The 22,740-nt window shown below is 39.7% G+C and overlaps 1 pseudogene; it reads left to right on the plus strand.

Annotated features, from left to right (window-relative positions):
- The first annotated feature begins 8,233 nt into the window (after positions 1-8,233).
- Positions 8,234-8,955, plus strand: LOC114704214 (annotated as a pseudogene).
- Positions 8,956-22,740: the final 13,785 nt, after the last annotated feature.

Genomic DNA, 22,740 nt, shown 5'->3' on the forward strand with positions numbered 1-22,740 from the left:
ACTTACTGAAATTTGACTGAAGCTTTAAGAAATCTGGGTAGGTTGAGACAGTGTATGATTAAGTACCTAGCAAAATATATGTATATAAACACAGACACATTTTTTTTTAAATCTTTGTACTGTGCAGTTGGGAACATGGCTTTAATCCAACAAATTGTTATTCAAAATACACTAACTGCAAAATGCATCAACCAAAATCGAGGAGGGGGAGGGAGTGACTTCCCTAAGGGTGAACAATAATATTAGCAGGATTACAGACCTTTAATTTTTTTTTCCAGTCTAATTGAATCCAATAGAATTACTGTAGGTTCTTAAGAGTCACCGTATCCTGCTGGGTTACTCTCATCTAAATATTGCTAGTTAACCTTGTTTTTCAAAAATACATTGGAAAAAGCTAAATGGTGCCTCTTTCCATAATCAGTTTACATTATGTTGCACACTAACTGTTGATTACATTTCCCAGAGAGGGATTGTTTCCCTTATGCCACCTGAATTGACTTTTTTTCTGACAGTAGTAATAGACTGGCTTAAATAAAATAATTTTGGTTTGCGGGTGGGGGCGGGGCTTGAAACATTTAAATCGTCAGTGAAAATACATGAGTACAGGAAAATTGGAAAAAAAAAACACCCTAGAATTAATATTGAGGTACCCTCTGGTAGACTGTTGTTTATAAATCAAAACAAGTAACTGAATATATGTATATAAATATGTGTGTGTGTGTGTGTGTGTGTGTGTGTGTGTGTGTAACTTCAGAAAAATGAAACATTTCAAAGACTGAAAAATGAAGTCTATTATTGAAAGTCATGGAATAAAAAAGATACAAATATGTTTTACATGCTTTTAGGAATACACTGCTTGATTTATAAGATACCAATAGATTACATACAGGAGAAATATTTTCTGATTTTCATAAAAACTTCTCAGGATCCCATTTTATTCCACACATTTATATTATACACAGTAACGTGAGGAGTTTGTTGTTGCTGTCGGGCATATCAAAAATGTCATAGCAATCTTTGTTTGCTGATGTAGTTTTTTTTTTTTTTTTTTTTAAGGTATCAATTATGGCTTCCCCCTCATAGAATGCCAGTTTTTTTTTTTAAACGAATCTAAGCTGTATGAAAATAAGATCTCCTCCTATCCTTTTCCTTCCACCTGCCTCCTCCACCCTCAATGTTGTTTATTGCTTCTTCTTAAAACAATTTTAGGCAGCAAGAGTAGTATGTTGCTTGGGCTAAGGCTGGGCTGTTAGCTAAATTAAGCCATTGTGACTCAAAATCCTCCTTTAATAAGGTTCATGCTGTCTACAACTTCATCATTTTCTGCTGAATGATAATTACTTTATTCAATCATGTTCAAGGTTTTAGTGAAAGCTAGCATTGATTGATTAACTTCAATTACCATGCTTACATTTGCATAGATAAAAACTGCTTTTCAATTTGTGAGTGGCACGCCGGTGGAAACCCTGCGCTGATATTTGCATTTCAATGTGAACAGTGAAGAAAAAAGGTGGGCGAGGGTCTGTGCGGTGCTAAGCCCTTTCCGCTTCAGCGCCTGAGCATTCCTCCATAAACACTCTTGTTATGATGTTAGTTCGTTCAGACCACTCTGAGGTAACTGATGGAGGCTCCTGTTTACAAGCTTTCCTGACAATTGAGCAGTATGGATTAGGGGGAAAGGACTCTGGCGGTGGCTTGCAGGCCAGCCGCCAAGCTAAAGAAGAAATCCTCCTGCAGCCCAGGACCACAGCCAGGACACACCAATGCCCGTGGTGTGTGTACCCCTGACTGACCCAGCCCGGTCTGACCTTGCAATGGCTGCCGCCTTTCTCCATCATTCTGTTGGCTGGGACGCAGTGCTGAGTTGCCACTTGTCCCTTTTAGGTTCAAACCCACGGAGAGTGCAAAGAATTATGAAAGTCTTCACCCCCCCACCCCAAAGAAGCAGTAACAAATACTCATATTTGACCCATCAGACACAACCAGCTCTTTGTTGAGTAGGCAGACTTTTAGCATGTATCTAAGACAAGCCTGCCCCGTTTTCCTTACCTGACAGTGTTTCAGAAATGCAGAAGTTTGATAGGAGCTTAATGCCTTTTCTGCATATTCCAGGTAAATCACGATCAAATTATTTTTGAATCAACCCTGGACAGTCTCTATAAAAGTACAACAGCACCTAACCAGAGAGCTATTTCTCAAATTCATTCGAGACTACATCTTTTTCTTTCTTTCTTTTTTTTTTTCTAAGCTGGACAGCTAGGTGGAAGACCTGGCCAGTATGAAGCTCACTCCCTTCTTTTGACACTTACTGCCAACAGTTCTTTTTGGATGTGCTATCTTCTAAGATAAAGCTACAGTTTCCAAAATGTTTTCACTTAGGAACCAGACAGGGCTCCTTAGATCAGTGGCCCTAAGCTTTTGTTCTTTAAGAAGTAAATAAAGCTATGAAGAATACTTCATTGAGCAGAAATATGTGCACGAACCTCAGACTTTTGTTGAGGAAATTCTACTATGCCCAGATAGTTGCACAAGTGAAATATCCATATCAGGACTGGAAAGATGGCTTTGTGGTTAAGAGCATTTTCTGCTCTTGCAGAGAACTCAGGTTTGGTTCCCAGCACAGTTCCAAGGTTCCAACACCCTCTTCTAGCCTCTGTGGGTACTGCATGCACGTGGTGCACATACATACATGCAATCAAAACACAGATGCATAGAACAATGTAAAAGATCTCAATGCATGCATTGTTTCTGTAATGAAGGTCAAAACACTCGGACCAAATTACATGTAATTTTACATGTAAAATTTACATGTAATCATATAAAAATTTCGTCTTTGTTGGGCCAGAGAAATGACTCAGCTGTTAGGATCCCTAGCTGTCTCTTCCAGAGGACCTGGGTTATATTGTCAGAATCGACATGGTGGCTCACAGCTGTCAGTTCCCGGGCATCTGGCACCTTCTTCTGGCCACTTTGGGCACCCAGCGTGGACATGAACATTCAGGCAAAAGCACTCATACACATGAAATAAATTAATAAAAAATTTTCTTTGTCAGATAAGAAAAAATACTTGGTACTTCACAAAATTTGCAAAGAATACTTATAAGGGGAATATTATCTTTTCCCCAAATCTTATTTGCTATGTTTCAGTCCAGCTGAAATTATATGGTAAATAGTTTTTAATGAAATTAGGATATGCTTCACAATACTGTACCATGTTTCAAGCTCAAAGTACAAAGAAGTGTTACTGTATTCTGCATGCTTGAAGAGTGGGCCTGTCCCTAGGGGTGCCTTGAACCTGGGAAGATGAATGAATAAGCCATTGAATGGGTAAGTTCAATTGGTAAGAGCTAGGGGTGTGTGTGTGTATGTCTGTGTGTATTTTTTAAGGCAGGGTTTGTGTAGCTCTGGCTGGTTTTGAATCCACAGAGATCTTCCTACCTCTGCCTAAGTGCTGGGGTTATAGGGGTAGACCACCATGCTTGGTCTCAATACATTTTTGAAATAAAAAAAAATTCTCACTAAAGTTCTTTAGAATTCAAGGAGAATTAGAGATTAAAAATTAGAGATTAGAGTAGCATTTGGACAAGAATTTGTGACTGAGGGTTTTGTGTTTAAGTTGCTTGTCCTGTTTCTTGGTGACCAAAGGTAGAAATGGCGATAGACGAATAAAATACTCAGCAAAGAAAAGAACTTATGTTAAGAAAACAAACCAGAGGAAAAAAATTCAAGATGCTTAAATTTAATGGCAAAGATGGCCTATCAATTTAAACAGTTTGGTCTGAAATACCCACCAAAGTATATAGAAGTTTCTTTGTAGTTAGCATTATAGCTAGCATGTGAAAGAATGTTATTTTGAAAAGTTAATTTTAGTTAGATTGGATAATTAGGTGTAGAAAATGAAGCAGCCTTGGAAGCTAGTGAATTGTTTTGTCAAATTGGCACATGATATATCCTGGCACAATAGAAGGGCAAGACAATTCCTGTAAGGATTGAAATGGCTCATGTGAGTCAGTGGCGACAGTTTTTGAAAGCTTAAAACTCCCACCTTAGTAGACGGTGAGAGTAAATCATAGTTGCCCAGTCTCTGTGAGCTAAATACCGGGGAAAATTGGATTGTGAAAATGGATTTGAGGAGATAGTATCCAAATGAAGTGAATCAACTACAGTGGATTGTGTGCTTTCCACCCAGAAGACAGGAAGACAGAAGTCCTCTGAGGAACTAACCATGTGTGAATTTCCATACACTACTACACTTATTTGTTTATTGGTAAGTGCCAGTGCACCCCACAGCTCACATGCAGTGGCCAGAGGACGACTTGGAAGAATCAGTTCTCTTGGTCTACCATGTGGGCACTGGAGTCAAACTCAGGCTGTCAAGATTGGCCCCAACACCTGTCCCTTTTGAGTCATCTCAATGGCCTATTTTCCATGAATTGTTGACCCCCCAACATTTACTAGTTCTCTTCCAGGGGAGTATGTCTGGCTGTCGGCCCTACCTGTGTGATGCTCGTCACCTTTTACCCCCAGTCCTTGGTGGGTGGCTCTGGGACTCAAAACCTTGTCTCCTCAACTCTCCTAGTGGCCCATAAAGCTCTGGGCTTACCCTATAACTCTCCATGTTGAAGGAAGTATGAATTTCAGTTGCCTATACACCCATTATCTGAATTTTCCCAGCTCTTTGGAACTGAGGGCCTCAGACTCACTGGACTCTTTCCTACCCAATTGCTCAGGTTCATGGCTTCATCGTCCAGCAGTCTTGTTCTCTCATTGTTCCTGTTTTCTATCATCAGCATCTCTCTTCTCAGAAAGTCATTTCTCTCTATCTGGGGTGTATTAGTGCACAACAGTATTTCTTTCTAGACTGTACTACATTTGTTTTCTTTGGAGCTAGCATATCAGTATACAGCCTAGGATGTCCTGATGCTCATGATTCTCCTGCCTCAGCCTCCTGAGTGTATTAAAGTCCAGCAATCAAAATCCTCTTTGGCTCATCTAAGTAACATGCCCAATCAAAACATACCACTGCATCCTAGCCCATTCTAACACAGACCTCCCCTTTGACTTTCCTTAAAAATTACACCTGCAAGGTCATTTGCTGTTGTTTTTCTGTCTGAGTCGGAAAGCAGCCACTTTAACTTTTCTTTCAAGCTTCATAAAGGAGCTCTGTGAAAATAGTTGTTTGCCTGTGATTTGAGCCTAATCTGGGGTCCAGGAGTGAGCCCTGGCTGTGGTGGGGAGAAGAAAGGGGGTCTCCTTCAATGGCCACACCTGGCTATGTCACAAGTTTTTTGTTTTGTTTTTAAGTTTATTGAAATCAGATGTTTCCAGTTCTCTTCCCAGTGTTGTAGTCTTATTATTTAAAGACTGAAACACTGCATTTAGAGACAAGTTTTTAATGATTCTAGAGAAACTTCTCAGAAACATATCAAAGCTTTAAAAAAAATTCGGACAATACCTTTTAATGAAAATAGCACCTTCAAATACATGGATGAATGAACTATAACTAGAAGTCACCCTGCAAACTGTCTCTGAACTCAGTGTCCAGCAATGTAGAAACTGCTTAAAAATGTTCAACGTCCACACTTAACTCGTATTCAATGAGAGAAACAGAGACTGAAACACCTTAGATGAGGCTTCAGATACGAGTGTTAAAAATTACTCTAAGCTAGGTGTGACAGCCCCTGAGAGCTGAGGCTAGAGGACTGTCACGAGTTCAAGACCAAGTTTTCAGAGAACAGTCAATTGCTCCCTAGGTTCCCTAACCCTCAGACCTATTTCGTGATTTCTCCTTTCGGGCCAGCCTTTGCAAGCGTTGAAGTCAGATGGACAGCCTAAGTTGTTCAAAAGTAAGGAAAGGGGCTTGGAGTGGACAGTTCAGAGGCGGCTTGCTCCCTCCCCAGTCCTGCCCATCAAGGATTAGGTTCTGTTTCTAATTTGGCACTGGTCTCTTATCCCTTCATTACAAAATTGTGAGAATGCTAGAAAGCAGAAATTGTAGTTCCCTAGTGCTTGAGGGCTCTGTGGGGCCATCGCGCTGAACAACTATTGGTTTCTCCATGAGCAGCTGAGACAGGTCATTTTCTGCTTTTGCCATTTGCTTCTCAGAGTCACTATCAGACGATCCGATAGCTTAAGTCAATGTTTCCTGTATATAAAGCAAGCAGACTTTTTGTTGTTGTGCACTACTCAATATCGAGATAATTATTTTCCTTTATCCTTGGGAACTATAAGCTTTTGAGAAGAAAAAAAAAATCCCCAAACCACAGGATAGTCAAATGAAGGAATTTTCATGGCAGTGCCAGGAAAAAAATTCCTCCTTATGTCCATACACCAGATCACTTTTTAAAAATGACATTCACATGACAGTCACATGGCACTGTCTTTGCTTGAGTTGCTATGCACGATGGTGCATAGCTCTGTATTATAATATACGGTACAGATGGTACCTACAGTGCATTTATGTAGAGATTTTGTCCACCCCTCCCAAAAGATATATTTACTTACAATGACTCAAAACAGATGGACAGACAAATCTGTCTTCGATATTTAATACTAATATATTAATGTGCAAATGACTTATAACAATAGGTTTGTTTTCTAGAGCCTAATGCAGTGGTTGCCATAAGAACACAAATTATGTGTACATTTTAATGCATCTATGCTTCATAATTATGCATGGTTGTGTGCTGTTATAATTGACATAAAATATAAAACAGGTCAAAGAGCAGCTATTAAAACTATTTTTCATTTTGCTTCTTGACAGCCAGCAACATTGGCGCCTGGTACATTTAATAGGGCCATACATGGGATGCGCAGATAGTCACAAAGCTGCAGCCACATTAAAGGGCTCCAGAATTTGTAACCTAATTATTTTAAACATTTTTAAAGACTGATGATTTTCTTTGGGGGGCTCATATTTTGAGACCAAATGTGTGAAATATTTTAAAATAAAGATGAATGAGAAAGGAACTGTGTGTGTGTGTGTGTGTGTGTGTGAGAGAGGGGGGGGGAAGATGGGGAATTTTGTTTGAGAATAATATATTCTTAGTTTTTTTTCTTTTTTTTCTGCTTGGGTAAAATTAAGTAATAATTTCCACAAACCTTATATACTATATAATTTCTGTTCTGTGTACCCATCATTTCTTTTGGTTTTATTTTTCAGCACACTTAAGAATTATTTGATTAACTTTCCATTTCCGAAAGGGTTACATGGGGAGAAACTAGTCTGCTTATTTCTTAATGCACTCACCTCCCCGTGAGGGCCTGAGCACTGAAATCCTCGTGCTGTCCATGGAGAGAGGAAAGGAGGGAGGTCAGGGCCTTGCTCAGGGACACTCAGCAAATGGAACCAAAGCCAGGGCTAGGGCCTGAGCATCTGAGTCTCGGTCATGACCTCAGGTCCCCGACAAACGCCCACAGATTTTCAGAACCAAAACATCTTTTTTTTTTTGTCACAAGCTGCATAGAGTTCTGAATGAAATAACACATATAGAGTCAACCAATTGCAACGAGACAACCTATAAAAAATTTTACTTATAGTACTTTTCAGATACATAGACTTTTGTAACTGTAAAACAAAAATGTGAAATTCATACTCGAAGGATTCCTTACTGCATTGTGATATGTCAACACAGCTGGCATAATTTTCTCTTGTTTCAAAATTTTTATTTTAGCCCACAAAGATAATTCTTTTTAAACAGCTAGGGAAGGGCACTTCTTTTTTCTCCTACATAAGCCAGAATCTCATACCCTTTAGTGTGTTTTCGAGAAGTTTCCTTTCAATAAACATTTTGAATAATTATACTGTTACAAAATGAAATGAAAAGAAATTGAGGGAAACTAAACTGAACCAAGGCTGGGACTGCTTTACCAGAGCCTCTCCGAATGAGGCATTTCTGTCTTCGAGGAGGGTTGGTCCAAGGCCCATGGGAACAGAAACCAGACACTTAGGATTAGAATGAAAAATGCCAAGGGGCGGTTGGAGATAGAGAACCTGCTCAGCACTTCACAGTGCATACCGCTCTAACAGAGGCCCCGCACAGGGCACTTCACGGCTGCCTGAGCTAGATGTCCAGGGGATCTGACACCCTCTCCTACCCTCTGTTAGATATGTGCTCTCATAGGCACATACTCACAAGTGACACACACATACATAATTAAAAACAATAAAATATATCTTTTTAAAAGAAAAAAAAAAACCCAAGTCGTAAAGACAAAAATAAATAAATGAAAACCTATGACAGGAGCAGCGGTAACATTCTTGATCAGCACGTATGAGGCCCTGGATTCCACCCTGGTCAGGGAAGAAAGTTTAGAATGAAGTTGGCGGCTATACATGACGTCATTCATGTCGGCACCTGACTAAGGGCTTACACACAGCAGCTCATTCAGTCTTTGTATCTGTCACCACCACCCCTGTTAAGATGTGAAGAACAAATCCTTTTCACCAACATGGCACCAAAAACGAAGAGGAGGCTTCTGCCCCTTCCAAAGCCAAAGCGAAGGCCTTGAAAGCCGAGAAGGCAGTGCTGAAAGGCTTCCATAGCCACAAAAAAAGATCTGCACATCACCCACCTTCCGGTGGCCTGAGAACCTGCGGCTCCGGAGGCGGCCCCAACATCCTCGAAAGAGCACCCAGGAGAAACAAGCTTGACCACCATGCCATCATCAAATTCCCCCTGACCACTGAGTCAGCCATGAAGAAGACAGAAGACAACAACACACTTGTGCTCATTGTGGATGTCAAGGCTAACAGGCACCAGATCAAACAGGCTGGGAAGAAACTCTCTAGACATGGATGTGGCCAAAGTCAACACCCTCAAAAGGCCTGACGGAGAGAAGAAGGCATATGTTTACTTCGTTTCTGACTTTGATGCTCTGTATGTTGGCAACAAAATCGGGATCATCTGAACTGAGTCCAGCTGGCTAATTCTAAATATACTTTTTCACCATAAAGAAAAAAAAAAAGATGTGAAAAACATGAGGTGAGAAGAGATTGAGTGACCTTGATTACCAATGTGCCCAGTGACAAAGCTAGATTTGGTGTGGCCTCTTTGGCTTTTTTTGAGGGAGGAAGGGAACACCGGCTGATGGAGGCCCTGGTCTTCCTCATCACAGGCATGGCAGTATGGTTTATGGTATTATTACAGTAGTGAAAATGGAAGCATCAAGTTGTCAGACAAATGAAAAAGGACAGACTGTTGTGACCTTAATACCAAAAAACATAACCCTCTTTCAGAAGAGCATGCTTGGCGATGGCAGAAATGTGATGGCTATGGCCTAATTTTACCATCTCTTAGGATAATCTAGGGCCTGTATTTTAAACTGTCTACAATTCTTTATATGAAACATACAAAGGGATCAAGGGACAAAGTGTGTTTTTGTCTGGTCTGGTTACTTGGCTAATTACCTTCTCAACACAGTGTTGTTGCATAAAGGACTTCAGTCACCAAAGTTTTGTTTATTCTGGTGTCTTTATCCCATTTTCCCACCCTGTCTTAGTTTGTTTTCTGATGTAATAAACACTATGACCAAAACCAATGCAGATGACCAAAGAAAATGGCTGGTTTTACATATCCCAGTCCACCATGAAGTCAAGGCAGGAACTGAGGCAGAGACCATGGAGGAACACTGCTTGCTGACTTGCTCTCCGTGGCTCTCTCTGTTTTCCTTATCTGACCCAGGACTACCCTCCCAAGAGTAGCTTTGCCTGAAGTGGGCTGTATCTCCCCACATCAGTCATTGTCTTTGTAACTATTCTGTTGATGAAATTCTTCTAGGAAAAAAACCATTTAATTGCAGGCTTGCTTATAGTTTCAGAGGTTTGGTCCATGGTGGGGAGCATGGCGGCAGGCATGTTGCTGGAGAAGTAACTGAGAACAGCATCCTGATCCACAGGCTGAGAGAGCAATACTGGACCTGGTGTGGGTTTTTGAAACCTCAAAGCCCACCCTCGGCCAGGTGGCAGTGGCTCACACCTTTAATCCAAGCACTGGAGAGGCAGAGGCAGGTGGATCTCTGTGAATTGGAGGCCAACCTGGTCTACAGAGTGAGTTCCAGGACAGCCAGAGCTACACAGAGAAATCCTGTCTTGAACACGCCACCCCTCAAACAAACCCACCCTCAGTGACACACTTTCTCCAATAAGGCTATACCCCCTAATCCTTCTAAAATAGGCATTCTCCCCATGACTAAACATTCAAACATATGGGCCTATGGGGACCATTCTTTTCAAATGACCATAATCATTAATCAAGAAAACCTCTCAGGCCAATAGGATGGAGGTGTTTTTTTCTTTCTCAATTGAGGTACCCTCTTCCTTGATGACCCTGGCTTTTGTCAGGTTGACAAAACAAAGAACAAACAACAACAATATCAACAAAATCTAACCAGCACCTCCCCACTCCCTGGGCTATATTTACTTTGAAATTTGATGAGCATGGTGTCTTATTTCTGCATGGGATATCTCAAGCTCAACAAGGTCCATCAGCAGTCCTGAAGACAGATAGCAATGCCTGGAGCTATCTCACTTAAGAGCTGTGCAGTTTTTCAGACTGAGCACTCCCTTTTTATTTGGGATACAATAGTCACAGGAAATACATTATTTATAAATGCCCCCAAATTATACATATATTTGCATCAACTAAAAAGTGGATAAAATCTGACCAAATCCTCAAAATTATTCTCTCTATAATGGTCTCCTAGATCCTCAAGATTGCAGCAAAAACTGAATGCTGTCATAAGTTGAAGAAATCTTTGCAATATCTTTCAAACTCTGCCAATTCAATAAAGAGAATAAAGGTGCTTTCTACTCCCACCCCTTTGCACCCTCTATAATTAGTCTGTTGGTGTGTTAAACCCATTATTTTTGTAAATATTTCCCCCGTTTGTCTCTATGTTTGAATCTAGGGCTTATCTAGTTTCCACCATCTCCATCTGATGGAAATCAATCATCCCTATAACTATTTCTATAACAGTTTTAAATACACTAGCACCTCACCACAATGGCTGCTCTCCCTCAGAATGGCTATTCCTTTATTTTTAACTAACTACTTAGGTTTTTCACATCCTCAAAAGCTTGAAGCATCTTTTTAACAAGATGAGGAGATAGCTCTCAGTCTGCTATCTGACTCTGAGTCCAGGCACCCACAATTGCCCTTCGCCACAGTGACACAGAATCACCACGGAGCCAGGTGACACCACTTCCTGCTTGTCTTCGCACATTGTTGGTGCAGCTTAAGCAGTTTCTTTTGTTTATATTATAAAAATTCATATGTTTTAAATATCATCTCAAATATTAACCCTTACTCCAAAGTCTTTTTCTCCTAACTTCTAAATCTATCAAACCCTGATTTTGTTTCTATTATAGTTATGACCAGGTCTAATTATAGCCTATCCTGATAGGAAACCATATTTTCTTGGTCAAGGATGATCTAGCTAACCTCAGTCAAGAGCCTCAATGCGGTGTTGCTCAGGAAATGAGCAATGAACGTAAACAAACTCGAGTTGCATCCTAAAGCAGCAGGTGCCTGCGCAGCAGCTTTTCCAAGTACAATCTCAGCTGCTATGTGCACGGGCTTCTTTTCTGTTCAGCAATGGGAAGAAAGACCCCAGGGTCACATTCTGGGCATAGTGAAAGGTATCCATGGAGACAGGGATTTGCCCTGGGAATGCTTTCCTAAGGAAAGAGCATGCTTCCAACCCCCCACCAGAACTCTACACTCCTTTGGAATTTGCACACAGGAGGTTCTGCAGGCTCTGTGTAGCGTTTCTGTTTCCCTGCTTCCCATGATGCGGAGACTGCGGGGGCAAGGTTGGAAAGAAGGCAAGCATCCCTCCTCCTGCATAAGCATATGCTGGGAAGCCTCCCTGGCCTCCAGACAAGGGAAAGAGCCAGGCTTGATGTGTGACACTAGAAGATTCAAAGGAAAAGAAAGAAAATAGATGACACATTTTGTAAAACTGAAACTCGTAGGATGTCTAGGAATTCAAAACACTTTTATTGCCTTAGAAAAACGTAACATGACAGTGGTTCTATGTCTGTCTTTTCTTCCTGGTAACATAAATGGGAATAAAGGGCACTTCTTGTCTCTTGACGCTGTGCGTCCCACTTGTTATCAGTAACACAGGCTCATATTGTAGCCCACATTGTGTCTAATTACAACTAGTCTTTATAGGCAGCTAAGCAAGCTGGGTAGATGATGTCGATTCAGATTTTGGCCTGGGGATGGTTGTTGAGTAAAGAGTAGAGCTAGGAGACGAGAAGGAGGGTGACTCTTCAATAAAACGGTGAACAGTTGCCTCCCCCCAATTCTGCTGTTGTCCTGAACTCAGTGACAGCAGAGGAGGAAGGTGAGAGGCTGTCCATGCCAGCACAGTCTCTGAAAATGGAAAGAGGAGGGAAAAAAAGTAGGCTTTTGTTTGTTTCACCAAATGCCAAAGGTCGCTAAAATATTCGAAAATACAAATGAGAAAAGATGAAGTGGGAACTTGAGGAGTAGAGCATGATGTCACTTCGGCTGACTCTCATTCAATGATGTCGAACTGCCTTCTTCCTTCTTTGGACATGTCTGTTATTTCTAAGTCCCCACTCCCTCTCCCTCAATCCCACTGCCATGGAAATAAAACAGATGAGAATTAAAATGAATGTAGGGAGAAAAGACTAAAGGAATAGTTTATCTGGATTTTAAAAAAGTAATATAATTCATTTATTATATTATTATTTAGGTACTATTACAACAATTATCCTAAAAATTAAAAAAAAAACTACATGAATGCTAAACTCTGATAAAATTCCACTGTCTAGAGACAAACAATATTCTAGTGACTATCTTTTCAGCATATCACTTTTCTATTTTATATTTTTACTGATTTGTACATCACATACATATGCACACATTTTGTATTCTTACTAACTCTGTCCTTTCGTGTCTAGTACCATGATGCTGCCTATTACAATCTATTTCTCAGGAGGTAGTTTTCATACTCTGTAATGTTAGTCCAAGAGTAGCTGGTATGGCCCTTTGAGCTTCTCTGTTAAAGCAGTTTTCAGATTCATCATTGCTATTTAATTTGCTTCAGCTTGAATTGCCTTCTTTTTTTTCCTTACTGTGTGTGTGTGTGTCTGTGTGTGTGTGTGTGTGTCTGTGTGTGTATGTGTGTTGAGATAGGATCTCACTATGTAGTCTTAGTTGGCCTACAACTCATTATGTAGATCAGGTTGACCTTGATCACCTAGAGATTCATCTGTCTGTCTCCCAAGTGCTGAGTTTAAAGGTATGAACTACCACACCTGGCATGCTTTTCCCTTATCCCCCATTTTCATTGGGACTTTCTGGTTCCTTAAAACAGGAATTCGTAACAGATTTCCTTCTTAATGCTTCCAAATGCTGTCTTTTGGCTATATTAATGATATGTTTTGTAATATAATGTTTTCCAAGTTTGTCTTCAGCTTCTTTTAAAATACATTTTATTAATTATTTGAGAATTTCATAGTGTGCGGTAGTTTGACTAAAAATGGCTCCTATAGGCCCACACATATATTTGAATGCTTAGTCATCAAGGAGTGGCACTATTTGAGAAGGATTACAAGGGATAAGGAGATGTGGCCCTATTAGAAAAAGTGTGTCACTAGGGGTGGGCTTTAAGGTTTCAAACGCCCAAGACATGCTCAGGGCTCTTCTTTCTGCTGCTGGTGGATTCACATAGTGAACTCTCAGCTACTTCTCCAGCGCTATACCTGTGCATCACCATGCCACGATGAGAATGTAAGCAAGCCTGCAGTTAAATGCTGTGTCTTACAAGCATTGCCTTAGCCATGGTAATCTCGTCACAGCGACAGAACAGTGACTAAGACTGTATTTGGATCACATTCACCCTGCACTCCTCTTCCTGACTCTCACTGTTTCCCTACCCCCTCCCAACTTCATGACCTCTTTTGTTTTTTAAAAAACTCACTGTTGTGGTTTGCTTTCTGTTGCTGTGATAAACAACACCATGACCGAAAACAACTTAGGAAGGAAAGTTTATTTCATTTCATAGGTTACTGTACCTCATTAAGGGAAGCCAATGCAGGAACTCAAGGAAGGAACTTGAAGCAGAAACCACAGAGGAATCCTGCAAACTGGTTTGCTTGAGGGTCCTTTTCAGCTACCTTTATCATACAGCCCAGGTCCAGCTGCCTAGCAACTGTACCACCCACATCATCTCTTATCTCAGTTGTATCCTCTTACATCAGCCAACAATCAAGAAAATCCCTGAACACACATGGCCACAGTCTATCTGGTAGAGGCAATTTTGAAGCTCCCTCATCCCAAGTATATCAATTTGACAGCTAACACCAACTATAAGACCTAGCAAGTCCAAATTCTGTTGCCCATACACTCATTCAAGGGTGTAGGGTATTCACTGGAGCAGTATAATGTATTTTAATTTTATTCAGTTTTAAATAGATCTCTTATAGGTCATAGATCTCTCATTTTGTTGTAAAACTTTTCAACCATTAATTAATACATATATACTAACTTTATTTAAACTTGCTAATTTTTTTTGCTCTTCTTTTAAGCATTCAGCCCATCTGGAGCTTATTTTTGTGCATGTGGTGAGGTAGGGATCCAACTTTATTTTTTACAGGTGAAAAGCCAGTTGTGATAGTACCATTTATTAATGTATAACACATTTTTCATATTGAAATGGAATACAAATGAGGTATATTGGAACTTACTTCTTCACCCTCTCATTCTAGTAATGTATTATTCATTCCCAAGTCTGGAAAATACTCTTGAATATAATCACTCTGTAGTATGTTTGTTATCTAAAAATCATTTACAATTGGCTCTAATTATTCTCACAGACCTACTCTTCTAAAAGCAACTTAGTGACAAGAAGCTCTTTTGAGAGTCTCAGTAGAGTTGCATGAAATATATACATTAACTTTGGGAGAACTGACATTTCTTATGATTTGTTTCTTGAAAATGATTTTTATTATGTGAGGCATTCATGTGTATTGGTAACATTTTTTTCTAATGTACCTCTATAATCCTGTATAAAATAGCTTCTAAAAACTGGGGTCCGAGGGATGGCTTAGTCAGTAAAGTAATTGCCAAGCAGACATGACGCTCTGAGTTTAGATCCCCTGAACCTTATTTTTGAAAGCTGAGCATAGCAGCACATGCTTGTAATCCCAGTGCCAGGGAGGCAGAGACAAGAGGATCCCTAGAGCTTGCTGGCCTGAGGAACTGATGAGCCCTGGGTTTCATGAGAGACCCTGTATCAAAAACGTAAGTGGAGAATGAGAGGCAAGAAACCAGATGTTAATCTCCGGCCTCCACACACAGGCTCATACATGTCTAGGCATGAATGTGTGCATGTGCAGTGTGAGCATGTGCATCTGTACCCACCTCTACCCACACTCTCACACCCCTCTCACACACACATGGGAGGAGGGAGACATGAAGCAATCATCTCACAGGGATTGAATATTTGAGAGAAACTTTTATGTCCTGTAATGTCTCTGTACAACAGTAGTGTGGTCAGAGGAAATAATGCGAAGGGAGAAGAAAGGAAGAACACTGGAAAGCATCCAGCTTGCTGACAACTCTTCTAGATCCAGTTCCAAACTTAGACTCAAACAAACCTCTCCTGATTCACCTCAACTTCTTGATTTTCAAAAGCTACAATTTCTTAAAAAACTACATTGCATTCTATATCTGTTCGCTATCTGCTCTTCTAACACCAGAAGGTTATGTTTCCTACATATACTTCATACAAGTTCTGCATTAGAGAACCCTGAAGGATATTTTGTGATTCATTTCTGTTACAAAAATAATGCATTATTATTCCAAAAAGCTAAACAACATGGAAAAGTCTTAATCATGCAAGTTAGAAAAAAAACCCATAATTTGATTTTCCAAACTTTGATTTTTGTCATTTAAAATTAGATTAGACTATGTTTTCCATATTCTACATAGTCACATGCTTCTAAACTGTATGTATGCATGTGTATAATAAGTGTTAGTAAGTTTAGATGTGTCTTATTTTTAATAGCTTTATACTATATTCTGTTTAAGAAAAAAATTATTTAGCCAGTATTTTAGCTATGTATATTACAACTGTTTCCCAATGAATTCTAAAATAAGGATTTGTGCAAATATTAATGGAAGTGAGAATACCTTGCCAAAAGGCCTACATATTTAAATTTGAATTTGTAGCAGCTTCCTGGCCTTTTAAAAATGTATTATCAGTTAACAGGTGTCTCTACCAACAGTTAATTTACCATCACTACTTCTAGATTTTAAATACTTCAGAACTTTACACTTAGCTATCTGCCAAAACATGCAGCGTATTGCCATAGATAAGACAACGACATGTGTAGATATAGTACCATTCAACAACCCTTTCTAAGGAACTCAACAACATTATTTTAGAAATACCTCCATTTTCAAAATTCTCAAAAATTTTATTTCTGGCCTAGGGTTATAGTTTAGTGGTAGAGTATCCTCTAGTGTATGAGAAACCCTGGGTTCAATCCCCTTTGCTGTGTGTGTGTGTGTGTGTGTGTGTGTGTGTGTGTGTGTGTGTGTGTTGTATGTCTGTACATACTTCCATTTTCTTTGAAGCTAACTCTACAGTTAGCCCACCCCCATCTCCCGGTATAAGCTTCAAGCTGCTTTTCCATCTGAATGATGGTTTTAGGCTTTCGACAAGTCACCACAAGCTCACCTGGTGAACTCAAGTGTTGCTTTGTGAAATGGCTTTTTTTTTTTTTTTGAAAGATTTATTTACTTATTATGTATACAGAAGAGGATGCCAGATCTCATTACAGATGGTTGTAAGCCACCATGTGGTTGCTGGGAATTGAACTCAGGACCTCTGGAAGAGCAGTCGGTGCTCTTAACCACTGAGCCATCTCTCCAGTCTGTGAAATGGCTTTTAAAGGAAGCTGGTACTCAACCTGCCAAAAATTTCCCCCAAATTTGTCAATCCTTCAAATCTCCTACGATGTGGTGATTGCACCCATCCTTGGAATCCCACCATTGTTACTCCAAGGCTAAGACCAAGCTGGTGAGCTAATTTCCACTGCATTCCTCTTCATATTCTAATCCATGTATCCTATTAGTTCTCTAAGACAGGAAACATGCCATCTAATGACTCCTCATCTGAACCATTCCCACCCTTAAAACCTTCCAGCAACTTGCTCTTTTATATTAAATCCAGATTTTGATCTTTCAAAGGGTTTCAAGACTGTCAACAGTATTTTCTCATGTCATGGTGTCTCCACTAGTTTCCTGCAGTCCGGAGACCCTAGTCTTCTTAGCATTTAGGAAAAATATCAAGCATGCCCCTCTTCCAGGGTGTTACTGTCTACCTGATTCTCTGTTTGCCTGGCTTTCTGTATGGCTGGTGCTGCCTCTTCATTCAGGTTACAGATCAAATGTCATGGCTTCCCAGAGGCTTTCTCTGACTCCTCAGTCTAAAGTGCCCATAGCCATGCATGTACAGCAGTTACCACCATCTGACAGTACTTTGTGCATTTGTGTTTGAATTGCTCATCTCTTCTTTTTCTTGATTCCTGAATATTAGAAATATGATAGCTAGGACTCTTTCTCAGTGGCCCATGCATGAATCTGCTAAGCCTACAGTAACACCTCGGGGTCAGAAAGTACAGAATGCAGAATTGCTTAATGATGAATTCCTGAGGCTCAGGCCCTTATGAAAGACCAGACTTCTCTTTCTCCCTCCTCTAAACAGACTCAATACCATGGCATGGGCTCATTTTGCTCAGAGGGTCTGGGTTTTAGTGTCACGCCATTAAGAAAGCACATAATATCTAGACTCTAGAACTCATATGTAGTCACAATCATGGAAGAACAAGACTGCAAAAAGGAGACAATTTGGAACCTTTGAAGTGTCTGGAAAGATTCTGTTCTTTGTAGTAAGTTCAAGCATAACTGGGTACTTTCCCAGAATTCTTTCAGTTTTCGTGCAGTTATAACTTTCCTCACAGTAAAATGCACAAACTGTCTGCCTCAATGGATTTTATACATATGTAACACCCTAGGCAGCAATGCAAGAGTGGCATCATGTGTAAGTCGTTACACAAGACCTCTGCCAAATCACCACTTCAGGCTTGAAAGTACCTTCAACCACCTATGGAAGGTTTTCAGCATCCTTGAAGGTTGTTTCATGCACACTTTTTGCCAATTCCCATTACTCAGACCAACCAGTATTTTGACTTTTGTCATTGAAGATTGGATTTGCTTGTTTTTGAAATTCATACAAGTAGAAGTCCAAGCTTCTCCTTTTTTGTGTATGGCTTATTTCGCTTAACTGTGAGATTCATGCTCATTGTGAATGAGGAGCATGGCTTTCTCTTTTTTTTTTTTGCTAATGATATCCTGGGATGAGTGTGAGTTCATTCCAAAGCAGAACTATTGCACTTGTAGTTGCTTTCAAGCTTGGAGTGGTGATTTGGCAGAGGTCTTGCTTAATGGTTTTCAAATGATGCCACTCTTGGGGAATGTATCAGGATAGCATTGAGCTAGGCAATTTCTGTAATTCAACTGAAACAGTTGGGCATGCTGTACACTGCATGATCATCTTGAGTCAGACTTGAGCATGCAGTCAACCTGAACAAAATGAGCTCAGTCACAGAGGGCCAGATTTCTTAATTAGCTCTCACCAGCAAGGACATTTTATGTTTCCAAAAGTCAAGTTCAAATTCTACAAGTGACACAATTCAAGAAGACTTCGTAAGAGTGAATTAAACCTGGTCTCCCACTGCCATCAATAGCATCTAAAGCCATATTCATTTGTTTCTCACTGTTAGTGTTCTTAGAAGGACCAATATGCTATAATAATAAAGTAGCAGTGAACTTTAGTGAGATGTCATTGAAGAAAAGTTATAGAATGCAGCCCTTCTTAGTGACCTTTGGCAGGTTGGTAGCACTCTTTTTTTGCCTTTCTTTTTTCTCATTCTCTACAGCCCCCCCCCATTTCTATTGAGAAGCATATTAGATGTATAAATCAACCAATACATTTTATTCAGTCAACTCATTTATATCCATGTGCTGTTTAAAAGTAGGAAGAATTTTGGAAGTCAAGAAATGAACTATAAATATTTTTTTGTTTTTATTTGTTTTGTTAAGCTTCATTTGATGTGGGGTAAATTATTTGTAATTTAGAGACTGTGTTTATAAATGTTAGGAACAGAATGTGGTGATACAACGTGCTGACACTTTAAAAACGATTTGCTATTGCTGTTAATAATGAATGCAAGCCTTCTCTCCAAGTCTCAAACACACATCTCCAGAGACAGCGAGGCTAGTGCTTTCTGGGGCCAATTCCTTCCATCTTCAGGTATACCCATGACAGCCCTCCTTCCTTTTAGGAAGACTTTCTCTCAATCTCACTAAATGCATTGAAGTCCTACTAATCATTTGTTGGACTTAGTTGATACTGTAAGAGCAATATCGTATGCCCCATAAAAGAACTGCAAATAAAGCAAATTTTATAAGCATTAGCAACTGTTCCTAGTTCCCTTTTAAGGCTTAAGACATTTAAGTGCTTAGTTTAAGATTATTAGAATTTGCTTGTCAATTTTTAGTTTTATAATTTATTTAGATTATACAGATAGCTTACATTTGTCTGCACTAAAAATATCTATTTCTTCACTACTGACAGGTCACATGACCTCATAGTTTGATTTCCTCTGGCCCACTTACTGGAAACCAGTTGTTGTGGTAAAGGATTTGAAAGTAAACATACATTAAAGTCCTTACTGAGGGGAGAAATATAGTATATATTTGTTTCACTTAGGAATAGGTTGAGAATGAGCTTGTATTTGTTGGGGGGATATTTACCATTATTTTGAGTTGTATATTTATTGCAAAGAACTTTGCTTCATTATATCATAAAGCTCCCAAGAATGTTTATAGTTCTTCCTTTATCCAGGTAGAAACATGGATAAAAGAGTTGAGCTCAAGGCAGCTTTTTGCAAATGAATGGGTAACAGAACAAAATAATTATAGGTAGCCATTAAAAATCATTCTTTGTATCTAAAAATGACAGCGGCATGTCAAAATAAAGCTTCATATTTCCCTTCTGGTTTCGTCTCAGCTTTCTCTCTCTGCCATCTGTTTGGTAAATGTGAATGTGTTTGATATCACTCCACCTGTAAGCCTTTACTGCATGCCTAATTTCCTCTTCCCTGTGACTACAGCCCTCCCTGGCAAATCACGCCTTAACCTACGAAGAGCAGACAAGCAAGGCCAAAGAAAATGAGTGGGCCATTATTGCTTAATTGAAAAACCAGAGCATTAAAGTAATAATAACTATAACTGATTTGGGTAATTTAATATTTTAAAATCTGTAAGCTTATAATGATGCTTAGCAAAAAAAAGCAAATAATCATAATATTCTTCATCCTGTTACTGCTGATGAGAACTATCATCAAGTCCTCACTTCTCTCTATCTCCATTCTCTTTCTTTTTATTCTTTTGGTTTTGTGTTGAAACAGGTCTGTAGTAGCCAAAGCATCTAACTTTGCTTTATATATATACCCTTGAAAACATGGCTCTCACAAATGTTGGCATTATGTGGGTCTGCCACAATGCCTAGTCTATCATTTCCTACTTCAAAACTTAGTTATATAGAAAAGTTAGGGTGTGTTTGTTGGTTTGCTCTGTCTTGAGACAGGGTGTTGCTGTGTATCCCAGGCTGGCTTCAACTAATGAGCCTTCTGACTCAGCCCCCTGAGTAATAGGATTATAGGCATATGCCACCGTGTCTTTTTCAGTAAAAACACTATCCATACAGTCCAGTTGTGAGGAACACTAACTCATTTATAAGGGATAATACAAAATATGTCAACAAGGAAAGCAGACTAGGAGCTGGAGGGATGGCTCAGTGGTTAATAGCACTGGTTGCTCTTGTAAAGGACCTGAGCTCAATTTCCAGCACACACATTATGGCTCACACCACCTGTAACTTTAGTTCCAGGGGAGTCAACATATTCTTCTGACTTCCATTGACACATGGTATACATACCTTCATGCAGGCAAAGCATTCATACACATTAAATAAATAAATAAATGAAAAACAGACTACTAATAATTTTAAAATCTACCATGAATTACATTATGTATATATGCATGTTCATTATACAATTCTCACATCTTTTCCATATGTTTGAATTTTTCATAATAAAAAAATTACCATCATGCCAGTAAGCAAAAAATACAATTTATAAAGATGGTAAGTGGAGTTGAAGAAATATATTTATAACATATGCTCTCTATGTTCAGAAACCAAGATTAAAATTACCAGCTTAATTTAGGGAAGTTTCTGTGGGGGATGTGAGAGGCATGAAAATTGAGCTAAAATAAATCCTTCTCCAATACAGCAAATCCAAGTAACATTTATTCCCAATGGCAATTACTTTGAAAAACTACTTCAGCATCGAAGGGGAAATATTGGTTCCCCTCAACTTATGTTGTGGTTGTGTGCTCACATATCAGAAACTGAGCATGCATTTAGTTTGCCTAACCTTGCAACTATTGTGTGTCTTTACTTGGGGAGACATGAGATAATTTCCATTCATTCCATATAGAGCACCTGAGACATACTAAAGAAACAATTCCATCTATGTTGGGCTTCGTGAATGTGTGAGTTTATTGGAATTCCTTACAAGAGAATAAGCTGGGGGTCACTTGCAGGAGCATAAATGACTCAAAAACAGCTATATGACTGAAGAGACAAACCTAGTGTGGGCAACAACTCCAGAGCTTCATCTTTGAACTTTCTGTGCAATTTGCAGGCAGTTGGGCAAGTTGGAAAGTTTCCAGTCCCTAGCAGTTACTGCTTATGTAACCTTTGGTAGGTGCCTTCTGAATCTCATAAGTTTCAGGAACTTTCTGACATTTGTGAGTTGATTGCCTCCTGAGCCTCAGCAATGCCATTTACTTCTTGAATCTTAAGGAGCTTCCCTCTCAGATACAGTTTCAATTTAGAGGAAATTGCTACACACCAGCAACACAGTAAACTACTAAACTGGCTAGGAGCTGGGGCACTTTACACCCAAGGAGGACCATTGCATGTATGTAAACTTGGAAACTATCAAAATTCAAAACTTGAAATAGAACACATACTACTTTGGTACTGTGGTGGTTCGAATGAGAATGGCCCCCATAAGCCCATATGTGTGAATGCTTGGTCCTCAGTTTTGTGGAACTGTTTAAAAAGGATTAGAAGATGTGGCCTTGTTAGAGAAGGTATGTCTTGGGAACAGGCTTTGAGGTTTTAAAAGCCCACACCAATTCCAGTTAGCTCTTACTGCCTTGTGCTTGTATCTCAAGATGTGAGCTATCAGCTATTGCTCCAGGGCCATGCCTGCCTGTCTGCTGCCATGCTCCCTACAAAGACAGGCGTGAATCATCCTCTTGAAACAGTAAGCTCCTGTACTGCCTGATTTTGTGTGTCAACTTGACATAAGCTAGAATCATCAGAGAGGAAGGAGCTTCAGTTGAGGAAATGCAACCGTGAGATCCAGCTGTAAGGCATTTTCTCAATTAGTGGTCAATGGGGGAGGGCCCAGTCCATGGTGGGTGGTACCATCCCTACACTGGTGATTCTGGACTCTATAATAGAGCAGGCTGAGCAAGCCATGTGAAACAAGCCAGTAAGAAGTTCCCTGCTATGGCCTCTGTATCATCCTGCCTCCAGGTTCTGGCCCTGCTTGAGTTC

This window comes from Peromyscus leucopus, chromosome 4 (assembly GCF_004664715.2).
Source record: "Peromyscus leucopus breed LL Stock chromosome 4, UCI_PerLeu_2.1, whole genome shotgun sequence".
Taxonomy (NCBI): domain Eukaryota; kingdom Metazoa; phylum Chordata; class Mammalia; order Rodentia; family Cricetidae; genus Peromyscus; species Peromyscus leucopus.